At 44.0% G+C, this 12,738-nt stretch overlaps 1 long non-coding RNA gene across 2 annotated transcripts; it reads right to left on the bottom strand.

The window, feature by feature from the left end:
* Positions 1 to 1,423: 1,423 nt before the first annotated feature.
* LOC125467342 (uncharacterized) lies at positions 1,424 to 5,866 on the bottom strand. 2 transcript variants are annotated; one of them, XR_007250615.2, is made up of 3 exons: positions 5,718 to 5,866; positions 4,928 to 5,140; positions 1,424 to 4,413 (listed from the first exon to the last, which is right to left on the bottom strand). It is a non-coding gene; the product is annotated as an uncharacterized LOC125467342 (long non-coding RNA). The 2 variants fall into 2 exon arrangements; XR_007250614.2 differs by lacking the exon at positions 5,718 to 5,866 and adding an exon at positions 5,290 to 5,612.
* Positions 5,867 to 12,738: the final 6,872 nt, after the last annotated feature.

Here is a 12,738-nt window from a genome sequence, read left to right as displayed (position 1 = left end):
AAATGGGACGAGATTAATTTAGGATATCAGGTCGGTAGTGTTGAGTTGAATTGAAGGGTCTGTTTCTGTGCTGTACACCTCTATGACTCTGTGACAGAGCAGCACCCTTGTTTGGCATTGCTTTGCAGCAGTGTATACCATCTACAGGGTCAATATCAGGCAGATTCTTTGCATGCGAAGATCAGTTGGGAAGAGATTCGTCAGTGATTTCGTTGGCACAACCGTTGATGGCTGTAGAATCATATCCTGGACCTGCAGATCCTGGGACAGTGCAGGCAGGGGAATGGTCTGGCCAGCTTGAGATGAGGGCTCCTTCCTGCGTTTCTGTCTGTCCTCTGCAGCTGCTCTTCTCGAACATTCGAACTGCTCCGTCGCCATCGTAGTTTTCTTCCACCATGCGTCCCTGTCGGAGGCCAGCTTGTGCCATTCTGTTGAGGCGATACCGGCCTGAGACAGCTCTTGCTTCAGCTGGCCCTTGTAGCGCTTGCGTGGGGCACCACGGTTTCTTTTGGCGTCGCAGAGTGCCCCGAAGAACACTGTCTTGGGTATTCTGGTGTTGTCCGTCCGTGATACGTGACCCGACCATTGAAGATGCTTCAGGAGAAGGGTCGCTTCAATGCTGGGGAGCCGGGCCTTTTCCAGCGCTTCGTTGTTAGAGATGCGGTCCTGCCAGGTGATGCCCAATATAGAGCGCAGGCAACGTTGGTGGAATCGTTCCAGCAGCCGCATCTGTTTCCGATACAGAACCCAGGCCTCGGAGCCGTAGAGCAGTGTGGTGATGACCGCGGCCTTGTAAACCTGGATTTTTGTCGACATGCTTATCGAGTGGTTTCCCCATATACGCTTCTGCAGTTGCCCGAAGGCGCTACTTGCTTTCGCAAGGCGATTGTCGACGTCTCCTGTGACTGTAGCATCGTTGGAGATTATGCTTCCCAGGTACATGAAACGTTCGACTGTGTTGAGGGGGTGGCCGTCGATCGAGATTCGAGGTGGGTTGTATGCGCTGCTGAAGTAAATCACCAAAGGTCCTCTGGCAGCACCTTCCACACACACAACCTCGACCACCAAGAAGGCAAATGGTATTTTGGCTTTCATAACAGAAAGGATTTAGTACAGGAGTGGGAATGTCTTGCTGCAATTGTACAGTGCCTTGATGAGACCACACTTGGAGCACAGAGTGCAGATTTCATCTCCTTATCTGAGGAAGGACGTTCTGGCTGTGGAGGGAGAGCAATGAAGGTTTACCAGACTGACTCCTGGGATGGCAGGAGTGACGTTTGAAGAGTGATTGGGTCAGTTAGCATTATATAGACTTGATGTTTTGAAGAATATGGGGTTGGGGGGGAAGGGGGTGGGAAGGGGGTGGATCTCATAGAAACCTATGTAATTCTGACAAGACGTGACAGTGTAAATGTAGGAAAGATGTTTCCGATGAGCCAAGAGTCCAGAAACAGGGATCATAGTTTAAGCATTCACGGTAGAGATGAGGAGAAATGTCTTCAGCGAGAGCGCGGTAAGCCTGTGGAATTCTCTGCCACAGAAAGTGATTGAGGCCAAAACATTGACTGTTTCAAGGAGTTAGATAAAGTTCTTAGGACTAAAGGGATCAAAGGGCATGGAGAGGAAGCAGGAACAGGTGACTGCATTGGATGATCATATTGAATGTTGCAACAGGCTCAAAGGGCTGAATGGCCTACTCTTATTCCTATTTTCTATGCTTCTATGTCAATATGTATGGGAACATCACCTCTAAGCCATACACTATCCTGAACTGGAACTATATCACTGTTCCTTCACCGTCACTGGGTCAAGATCCTAGAACTCTCTCCCTAACAACACTCTGGGTGTTCCTACAGCACATGGACTGCAGCGGTTCAAGGAGCCAGCTCACCACCACCTTCTCCAGGGCAACTAGGGATGGGCAATAAATGCAGGCCCAGCCTGTGACACTGAAATCCTATCAACAGATGCTTTAAAAATGCAGGCTTTTAACAATAATAAACCTTGAATAGATTTATTGATAATATCCCAGGACCAAACAGTATCAGCCCAGTCAATTCTGCAAACTCCTCTTCACTGATATGGTGCCAAAATTAAAAGAGGTGTCCCACAGCGACATGTTCTGTTTTAACATGTCCCCACCACACTCCGCACCTGGCCCCCTGCTCTCACATTACCTTTCATTGGCGGGATAGAGATGGCAATGCAGAAATAAGGTTTGGTTGGGGCATAAGCAGTCCTGAGATTCCTCAACCCTGACTCCAGATACCTCAAAACCTCAGGGTTCTGGTTGAAGGAGCAATTTCACACTGTTCACCAGTTGTGTATGCTCTCAACTGATGAATCCACACTAATCCCTCCACATGGAATATCACTGAGAGATGCACCCATTATATTGCCTGCATTGGAGATTTCTATGTCTGTCACCAGGACTGAAGTTCTGTATTTGTGTGTTGAGTAGATCAGTCAAGATTAAAAGAGGACCTGATATAAGGCTATGAAAATAACCATACTGTGAATAAACCTTTCAAAGAGGACAGGCGATGACCGAGTGATATTATTGCTGACTGTTCATCCAGAGACCCAGGTAATGTTCCAGAAATCCAAGATCAAATCTCACCATGGCAGATGGTGGAATTTGTACTAAAATAAAATGTGGAATTGAGAGTTTAATGGTGCCCATGAGCCAATTGTTGGGGGTGTAAACCCGGGTGGCTCGCTAATATCCTTTAGGGAAGGCAACTGCCATCCTTAATAAAAACCAAAAGAACTGCAGATGCTGTAAATCAGGAACAGAAACAGAGTTGCTGGAAAAGCTCAGCAGGTCTGGCAGTATCTGTGAAGGAGAAAACAGAGTTAACGCTTCGGGTCTGGTCTACATGTGACTCCAGGCCCACAGCAAGGTGGTTGGTCCTCAACTGCCTTCTGGGAAATTAGGGATGGGTAAATAAAAGCTGGCCCAGCCAGCTATGCCTCACATCCCATGAATGAATATAACAAAAGTATCAGGAACAAGGGAACATCATCTTGAAATCAGAGCAGGGCCAATCACAAGCAAAAGCAAGAAGCATCTTATCACAAAATAAAATTATAAGAATTTCTCCCACATTTGCTGGGTGGAGACTGAGATTGAAATATTTTGTTTTGAATGAAAGGCAGATTGATGGCATTGTAGTGCCATTCAGCCAGCATCTAACTGAATAGAGAGGCCTGAAGGGCTTCTCATGTTCATGGTCATCCTTGAGAGCCAGCACAGGCTTTATGGGCTGAGTGGCTTTCATCTGTACTGTAAAATTGTTCTATTCCTTTATAAATTACGGACTAGGTTTTTTTTAATAAATCATGAATAATGTTGAACTTCTAACCTCTTTTAGTAATCTGGAAAGCACTGCTTGCCTTTTGAGAACAAAACATCATTTAATAAATGTTCACATTTAGCCTACAAACACTTAATTTAATCACCCTTAGCTGAGGAATCTATGCACCACTTAAACTACATGTTGTGAATATCTTTAGCCTGGCAGCATCAAATCCATTGTTGGCACATGTTTGTCATTGACTCTCACCCAAGCACAGTGTTGCAATAAGTTGCACAAAGTTCTTTAAAGGGTACAATTTTTGTTTTTATCTGATTACTTTGCTCTGAGACAACCAGGAGGCTGAGCTTATGAGTTTTGGGATGCTAATAAGGAATCTTACTTCGACAGGTACTTAGGAGGAGCTTCGAAATAAATTTTAGTCATTCCTCATTTGTATTTCAACTACGAGGAAAGAAAACAGAGAGAAAGTTGTGTTTCTATGGCCCTTTATCACAACCATCTGATGTGTAAATGTACTTCAAAGTCAATGAAATACTTCTGAAATGTAGTCCGTGGTGAAATGCAGTAACTATAGCAACTAATTAATACACAGCAAGATCCCAGCAGCTGCAAGGTGAAAATGACTAGAGATGTTGGTTGAGGGATAAATAGTAACTGGTCTTGGGGAGAACTACTTTTCACTTCTGTGATATATCATCTTGAGGTTTTTGACATCCACCTGAGACAGAATACAGGGCCTCTCCTGAAAGTCAGCATCTCGGACAGTGACGCATTCTCCCATCAGATCCACATGGAGAGTGACTGTCTGAAATTTTAGTTCAAATCTTTGAAAGTGCACTCAAACCCACAACCTTCTGAGTCCTAACCTACAACCTACAGTATTCCCACGACCTTTGTCCATGATGGAAATTGTCCTCTTGTGATTTGCTTCTTGCACCATCATCTGCAATTTGACTTCTTTCCAAATCTGCTTTTTTTGATGCCATCTTGCCCAGGACACCCATTGGATCCTTTGTGCTGCTCATTGCTCACACCACTCTGTGCTCCTGACTCTCCTCCATTCCTCACCTCTCTTTGTCATCAGAAAAGGTACCTAAGTAGGAAAACAAAGTCTTGATTTTTATGCAAATGACTGTGTATCTAACAAGAAACATGAACAGCATCAAAGCAGTTCTTAATTAGGATTCACAGCTAAGTTGCAGGCCATTCAGTCCAGTATTTCTTTTCCAGAGGAACATCTTCCCACCCTGCTTCATCTCACCCTGCCAACATCCCACTGGGTTCATTTATTGCCCTCTATCCCCCTTGGGTGTATGCAGCTTCATTCTATCGGCATCTGAGCTACCATGCTGAGACGTTTTTCCAAAGCACGCACACAAGCACAAACATAGACACACAAGCTCACACATAGATGTTAACTCAAGCACATATACACTCCAACATGCATACATATACACAGACCCCAACATACATACACACACATATACTCAACACACGTTCCAATATACAGGTGCTCACTTCAACACACACGTGTATACGCAGACGCACAGCCCAACACATGGTTTCAACTAACACACCCACCCTTTCAAACTGATTCACAGGCTCACCATCTAAAGGCACCGCCTCCTTTCTCCCCACAACGGTTGAAGCTGAATAATGAGGAGTGAAAGTTACTGGAGGAGGCAGCCCGATGCCACGCTGTTTCTCAGTCTGTTTGAGGTCTTCACGTTCGATTTACTTTCCATGTTTAACACCAACAGTCTGCCTGACACAAGCCCCGTGGCTGTGCGAATTCTTCAATCGGCTTGTAGCTTGCAGTCCTGCGGGACACACATCAACAATTACAACGCACACCGCACTGTGGCAGTGGCCACCACTACTGAACTTAGAACTAATTTAGTGCAATTAAGTTATTATAAAAGCGATCAGGCCAGGCTAAGTAAAGAAAGAACTTGCATTTATAGGACACCTTTTACGACCGCTGGACGTCTCAACGCGCTTCACAGCCAATGAAGTGTTTTTGAAGTGTGGACACTTTTGTAATGCTACACAGCGTGGCAGGCAACCTGTATACAGCAAGCTTCCGCAGACAGCAATGAGATCAAACACTGGACCATGTGGTAAAAGATTTAACCTCTTTGCACCCAGACATTTCTTCAGAAACCCAAGGCTTGCGTCCCGAGAACATTTGGCAAAACATCAGGCAATAAGCACACAGTAACACTTGTAACACACAAGGCAGCCGACAAAACAGAGACATGACTCTACTGATGGAAGGGAGATGGAGCCGCTGCTCCGATTACAGCCGTTAGGATAGAACTAAACACAATGGATGCATGCATCAGACCTGCCTAGTGGTCTTGCCCATTATTGACATTAACTGACAGCACTACCCACCGACCACAAGTTCCCAATCCACATTCCAGCCCTTGCGAATTTCCTGGCCAGGAACACAAAGCAAGCCCATGAGCAGGAATAGAAAGTGTTTGATTTGAGCTCGGTGGGCTATTAGCCAGGACTATGGTAGTCTATGCACAGGCAGTGGGCCACGTTGTGGAGTGTTAGCATAATTCCACCGCGAACAGTTACAATCACATCTAGTTTTACAATCTCTGTTTGTTTATTTAGGTATGGGTGCGTCCCACAGACAGCAGGCTGGTCATTTTCAGTCGATAACCAGAACGGGTGAATTGCGAGGGAGGCTCTGTCCATGAGCCTGTCTGCTTCTGAGTTTTTTTCCAAGGGGAAAAAAAACCTCACCTCAAAATGATATATCTTTGAGAAAAGAATGCAGCCGATTTATAAACTTCATGTTTAAGCTCACAGACACTTCCACTCCCGCTGCTTGTAACTTGGCAAGTGGAGAACTATGATTAAAACAAAGACATCCAGAACACTGCCAAATCCTGCAGCCTACAATTTATTGGATTCTATGATTAAGTTCAAAAACACCTTCAACTGGGTTGATTCCGCAAAACAAGGGAAGGAATGGAAATTGCAGAAATCTGTCTGACTATAATTCAATTCTATTTACAAATTCTGCAATTGGATTCGTGATTCCTGGTACCTCAGCTCTTTGATACCCTAGGGTGCATGCCAGACTGTCCAAATTCAATCTCATCTCAAATCTGCTGAGCAAGGCTTGGGCTGCATAGTTTTAATTCCAGCTGCTAGTGAATACATACCCAGGAGTGAGTTCAAACCTGTGATAGGGGTCAGAGTTTGAGATGTTCTGTATATTTAAAAAATGAACACTTGCTATTGACAGGTTAGAATTGAATTGAGGGTTTGGGGTGATTTATGAACACAATCACTGAAGCAGGGTCAGAAGTGAAATCATTTACCAGAATGTCAATGGACCAGGCAGCCTGGGGCTGGTCAGTGCTGAGTTTAAGGTGATGGGCTCCCTCAATAATTCTGCATGGATGAGAGAGAAAAGTTTTGCATTGTTGCTTCAGATATTGATATCAGATCTCTGACATACACAGGTCTTTGCTTTTAATCTGATCGCTGTAGCCTTTCATTGCCAACATCTCACCTAAAAGCACCTCACAACCACAGAATTACTAAATTGCTACAATGCTGAATGAGGTGATTCAGCCCACTGTACAGGCACTGGCCCTTCAAACCAACTTCACGATCAAGTTTCAGCCTCCTGTTTACTCCCCAAACCCTTACACACTATTTCACTGTTGAGTTTCATCCTCCTGTTTACTCCCCAAACCCTTACACACTATTTCACTGTTGAGTTTCATCCTCCTGTTTACACCCCATACCCTTACAAACAATTTCACACAATACAAAGGATCACCTGTTTGAACACCTGAGTTGAACCTGTTCCCACTAAATTTCCAGGCACTGCATCCCAGACCCCAACTCTCACTGAGCACAAAGTTTTTCTCACCCTTGCTTCAGTTGGACATCACTTTAAATCCCTGACCCTCTCGCCCTTGCTCCTTTTATTAACATGAACATCCTTATGCAGCTCCCTCAGGATTTTGAAAACTTCCATCAATCCTCCTCTTAGCCTCCTTCTCTCCAAGAAGAAAAGTCCCAACTTCTTCAATCCAGCCTCTCGACTGATATTTCTCATCCCTGAAACTTTTTTATAGATCACTTCTCTCCAATGCATTCGTGGCTTTTGAATGATGTGTGCCAAACTGTAAACAATATTCCAGCTGAGGTCTCACAAGCGCCTTATACAAGTGCAATATCTCCTCCTTGCTCTTGCATTTGATGCCCCTATTAATAAAGCATTGAAACTGCTCCAGCACCCTCTTCAGAACTGCAGCCCCTATTGCTTTTCAATGTTCTTCCTACCAAAGTGCATCTCCTCACACTTCTGTGCATTGAACTTCATCTGCCACCGCTCTACCCGCTCCACCAACCTGTCAATGTCTTGTTAGACCTCCACACTATACTGGCATTGGAGGCAGTCCAGTGAAGGTTCACTAGGCTGATACCAGATATAGACGGTCTGTTTTATGAGAAGACATTGTGTGGGCTGGGCCTGTACTTATTGGAATATAGAAAAATGAGAGAAGGCTTTATTGAAACATACAAGATTCTTAGGGAACTTGACAGAGTAGATCTGCAATGTTGATTCCCCTGGTGGGGAAGTCTCGGACCAATGGGCATCATCTCAGAATAAGAGGTCACACTTTTAACAAAGAGACAAGGAGCTTCTTTTCTCAGAAGATAGTGGATCTATGGGATTCATTACTGCAGAGGGATGTAGAAGTTGGGCTGCTTTATATATTTAGGGCTGAGCTAGGCAGATTTCTAATCAGCAAGAGAATTGAGGGTGATGAGGAAAAGCCAGAAAGTGAAGTTGAGGATTATCAGATCAGCTGTTTTATCATTGATTGGTTAAGCAGACTCAATGAGCTGAATGGCCTACTTCTGTTCCTACATCTTATGGCCAGTTTACAGTTCTTCCAAGATTTGTATCAAACTTTGAAATTGTCACCTGCATGTCAAGGTCCACATCATTAAATATACATCTGGAAAAATCAGGGTTCCAATGCTGATCCCTTGGGAATACCTCTAAAATCCTTCCTCCAGCCAAAACATGTCCATTGACCATTTCTCTCAGTTTCCTCTCACTCAGCCAACGGGTATCTATGTCGTTACTGTCCCTTTCATCCAGTGACTTATACCTCACACGTCTGTTGTGTGGATGAAGCACTTTTCAAACATCATCACTACTGTCACTTTGGAAAAGGCCACGTCCAATAATATGCACAGCCAGATCCCACCCACAGCAACTGTCAAACCGTGTGTTTTCGTGATGATGGCTCAAAAATTTAATAAATCTGCCGGCAGTCAAAAGAAGACTCAGCTGCCATCGTTCAAAGATTTATATGACAACCTGAGAGTACAAAAGGACCCTCAGGTTCATGTCCCATCCAAAAGGCAGCACCTGCCAACAGTACAGCACTCTCTCACTGGCTGGATTACGCATTTAAATATCTGAAGTGGGACTTTTCCTGCTAATTCAGAAGTTAAAGGGCTTCTGACTGAACCAGACAGCAGGACTTCTCTGACTGAAGGAGGTGTTGTTATTTGGTAAATGTGCCCAGCTTTGAACAGGTCAACAGTGCATGAAGAACCCATGAGCATAATGCTGTGACAACAACTTCGATTTGTAGGGTGCCCTCGAAGTAATAAAGTACCCCAAGGCTCTTCACAGGAAGCAACATTTAACAGCAAGTCTCATAATCCTGACCAGCATTTAGTCAAAAGCCGAGTCTTTTATAATTGTCTTAAGCAAGGAGAGAATCTGAGAGGAGTGGGGAGGAAATTTCAGAGCTTAAGCATTGCAATGGAAGACACAACGGCCAATGGTGCAGCAATGAATATTGCAGAGCAAGCCAATAAGAAAGCAATTAGGGGTGATCAGAAACACAACAACCAAGTTTCAAGCTGAAAGTGAATGCTGGAAACCTCAGAAAAACAATCCAAAAATGCTGGAGAAACCTGGTAGGTCAGGCAGCATCTGTGAAAAGAGAAACAGTGTTAGTGTTACAGACCAATAGCCCAAACAAGCTGAAATGTTAACTATGTTTTTCTCCCCAAAGATGGCTACTGGTTAGACTGTGCTTTAACAAGGAAATCAGGACAGCTGCTGAAACCCTAGTCCTTTAAACATTTATATATTTTATGCATTTGCAATGAGATCCGCTCTTGCTGTTCTAAACTGCATCCAATGATGATTGGTGTGGCATGGTGTCTCAGTGGTTAGCACTGCTGCCTCATGGCACCAGGGGCCTGGGTTAGGTTGCAGCCTCAAGTTTCTGTGTGGAGTTTGCATGTTCTCCCTGTTTCTGCGTGGGTTTCCTCCGAGTGCTCTAGTTTCCTCCTAGAGATGTGCAGGTTAGCTGGATTGGTCACGCTAAATTCCAATAGCACTAAAGTTGTGCAGGCTAGGTGGCTGAGCCATGGGAAATGCAGGATTATTGGATGAGATGGGGTGTGCCTGGGAGAGAAACAATTTGGGGGTTGGTGTGGACTCAGTGGTCTGCTTCCACACTGTTCTATGATGATTTCCAGGTCCATGACAAGGGCTTGTGTTCGACTCTAGCCTGTGAGTAGAGCAGTGTTGAATTTCTGACTTATATCTTTGAGTCCAAGATTTTTCACTCTTTCATCCAGATTGGATCTTATTACCAAGCACTGGTCACAGCCAGAAATCATTTCTAGTTCTTTCATTAAATTAATTGTGCAGGAAAATGAAAAAAAAAATGTTTTTAGTCCCTCAACAGGGCATCAACAAATTTCCCAAAGAATTAACAGTTGGTGAGGGCCTGGTGGACAGTAAAATGGAGTTAAGGCCACAATCAAATCAAATGTGGGGGATGTGGTAAGGAAATGCCAGAGCTTAGACATGTAATCAAAGGCGTAACTGTCAATAGTACAGCAATGAAGAGTAGTGAATGAGAAAACAATTGTCAATCACATATGATCTTCTTCCAAGAGAGGAGACTGGATCTGTCAAAGAATATTGGTTCAATCCAGCCTGCCTTTTATAAAATAAAAACCGAAAGAATTGCAGATGCTGTAAATCAGGAACAAATACAAAGTTGCTAGAAAAATTCTGAGGAAGGGTCACCGGACCTGACCCTGTTTTCTCCTTCACAGATGCTGCAAGACCTGCTGAGCTTTTCCAGCAGCTTTGTGTTTGTTTCTGTCTTTCATAAAGTTGTACATTTTGAGAATAATGGAAAGATCATGGGATATGCTCCACTTCAAGTAGGGCTTGAAAGGCCTAGACATCAACTATCACATCTGAGCATCATGATCCAATTTCAGGTGAATGGCCGTATCACCCAGACACCACCATGATGGCCACTGGCAACAGTAACGTGGAGAGAGATGCAAAATCATAAAACAAAGACCCACAGCAACATTTGGTGCATTAATATACAGCAGAGCCCACCTGTCGAGCATTGGACTTCCGCAAAGCCATTATCAAAGGTAGCAGTTTGTGAGGCCACCCACTGAGCGTGATGTGTTTACCTGCAAGTCTATCATATACCATTGACAGAAGAATGTTGGAAATGAACTGACAGAGGAGGCACAAAGGAGAGATAGAAGTTCCTCAGCATTGAAGACTTTGGAAAGAGTGAGTTGGGAAATGTCACAATGAATTTCATTATCACTGCAGATACAAAGATGTGGACATTCTGGGGAGCAAGGATTATTTTGGGGGAACCAAGAGAGGAAACTGTAGAGTGCTGACGGACAGTAATATCACTGAAAGAGTTTAACAGAGAGGAAGGTGTTAATATTGAAGCATGGCCTGATACAGTGTAGGGAAACAGCAGTTGAAATATGATTCCTTCGATCTGAGAGATTTTGAAGTACAACATACTAGAGAGTTCCTCACACCTTATTCTTCATCATGCCTTTCCTTGTGGCTGCCGACTCCTCCAGACTCATTACTGCCACTCCAGATTATACAGTGCACATTACCTTATTATTTATTTCAGGACTCTCGCTGACTCGACCAAGGGCTTGTAGCTCTGAAAATATGAGGCAAGGCTGAAGACTTATTCTGGAGGAGAAGCATTATTCACATTGTCAGGATTCTTTAGGGAATTTGATAGATGGGGCTGCATATAATATGTACAAGATTGCTCCATTCTCAACTGCCAGGGAACAGCAGCTCAAGATGAAGAGGCAATGCACAGAAATAAAATCTGAAAGAACTGCAGATGCTGTAAATCAGGAACAAAAACAGAAGTTGGTGGAAAAGCTCAGGAGATCTGGCAGTGTCTGTGTAGAAAAGTCAGAGTTAACGTTTCGGTGACCCTTCTGAAACGTTAACTCTGATTTTTCTTCACAGATACTGCCAGATCGGCTGAGCTTTTTCAGCAACTACTGCTTTTTTCTGGAAAGGTGCATACTTAGTTTTGAGAGAAGGTGAAGAGCATGCGAGACTAACTGCTCAATGAGGCGCTGTAGGCAGATTGTGTGGCGAACGTGAGGAAGAACTGGGTAAATATTGAGCAATAGCAGGTCTTTGCAACTACCAACTTCAAAAATAATATTCTTCCAGTATTGTCTTCAATTGTGTCCCTAAATAAATCGGACTTCTCTAGAACATAGACATAGAACAGTACAGCATTGTGCAGGCCCTTCGGCCCATGATGTTGTGCCAACCTATTATCCTATTAAGATCACACTATCCTGCACACCCTACATTTTTCTCTTCTTTCTCTTTCTTCTGTCTCTCCCCCTCTTTCTTCCACCCCTCACATTCTTCAATCTCTTTCTTTCTCTTTGTTCTTTCTCTCTCTTCCTTCTTTCTCTCTCTCTCATTATTCTTTCTCTCTCTCTCTCTTCTTTCTCTTCCACCTCTCTCATTCTCCTTCTTCTTATGCTCTCTCTCTCATTCATCTTTCTCTCTGGGATGCAGACATCTCGGGGTGGAGCCAGTGTTTATGGCCCAGAGGGCTGCTAAGAGTCAACCAGATTGCTCTGGGTCTGGAGTGACATGCAGACCAACTATGGTTGACAGATTTCATACCTTAAAGGAACCAGATAGATTTTTGTGATAATCAACAGTGGTTATATGATCGTCACTTTTATTCCAGTTCTTACTGAATGCAAATTTCACTATCTGGCCATGGTCAGAATTAAAGCCAGGTCCCAGAGAACATTGGCTGGGGGTTCTGGAAACTAGACTGGCAGCATTATCACTACATCACTGTCTATCCTCTACCTGGAATGTTCTTGATAAAGTGGGCATGGAGAGGATGTTTCCTCTTGTGAGTGAGTCTCAAACAAGGGGTCACAACTTATGAATGAGGGATCACCATTTTCAGGACAGAGACAAGGAGAACTTTATTCTCTCTGAGGGTTGAGCACTTTTGGAATTGTCTACCTCATTAGCTGGTGGAGGTGGGTATGGTGG

Source organism: Stegostoma tigrinum, chromosome 33, assembly GCF_030684315.1.
Source record: "Stegostoma tigrinum isolate sSteTig4 chromosome 33, sSteTig4.hap1, whole genome shotgun sequence".
Lineage (NCBI taxonomy): Eukaryota > Metazoa > Chordata > Chondrichthyes > Orectolobiformes > Stegostomatidae > Stegostoma > Stegostoma tigrinum.
This window is presented reverse-complemented; position numbering and strand designations above follow the sequence as displayed.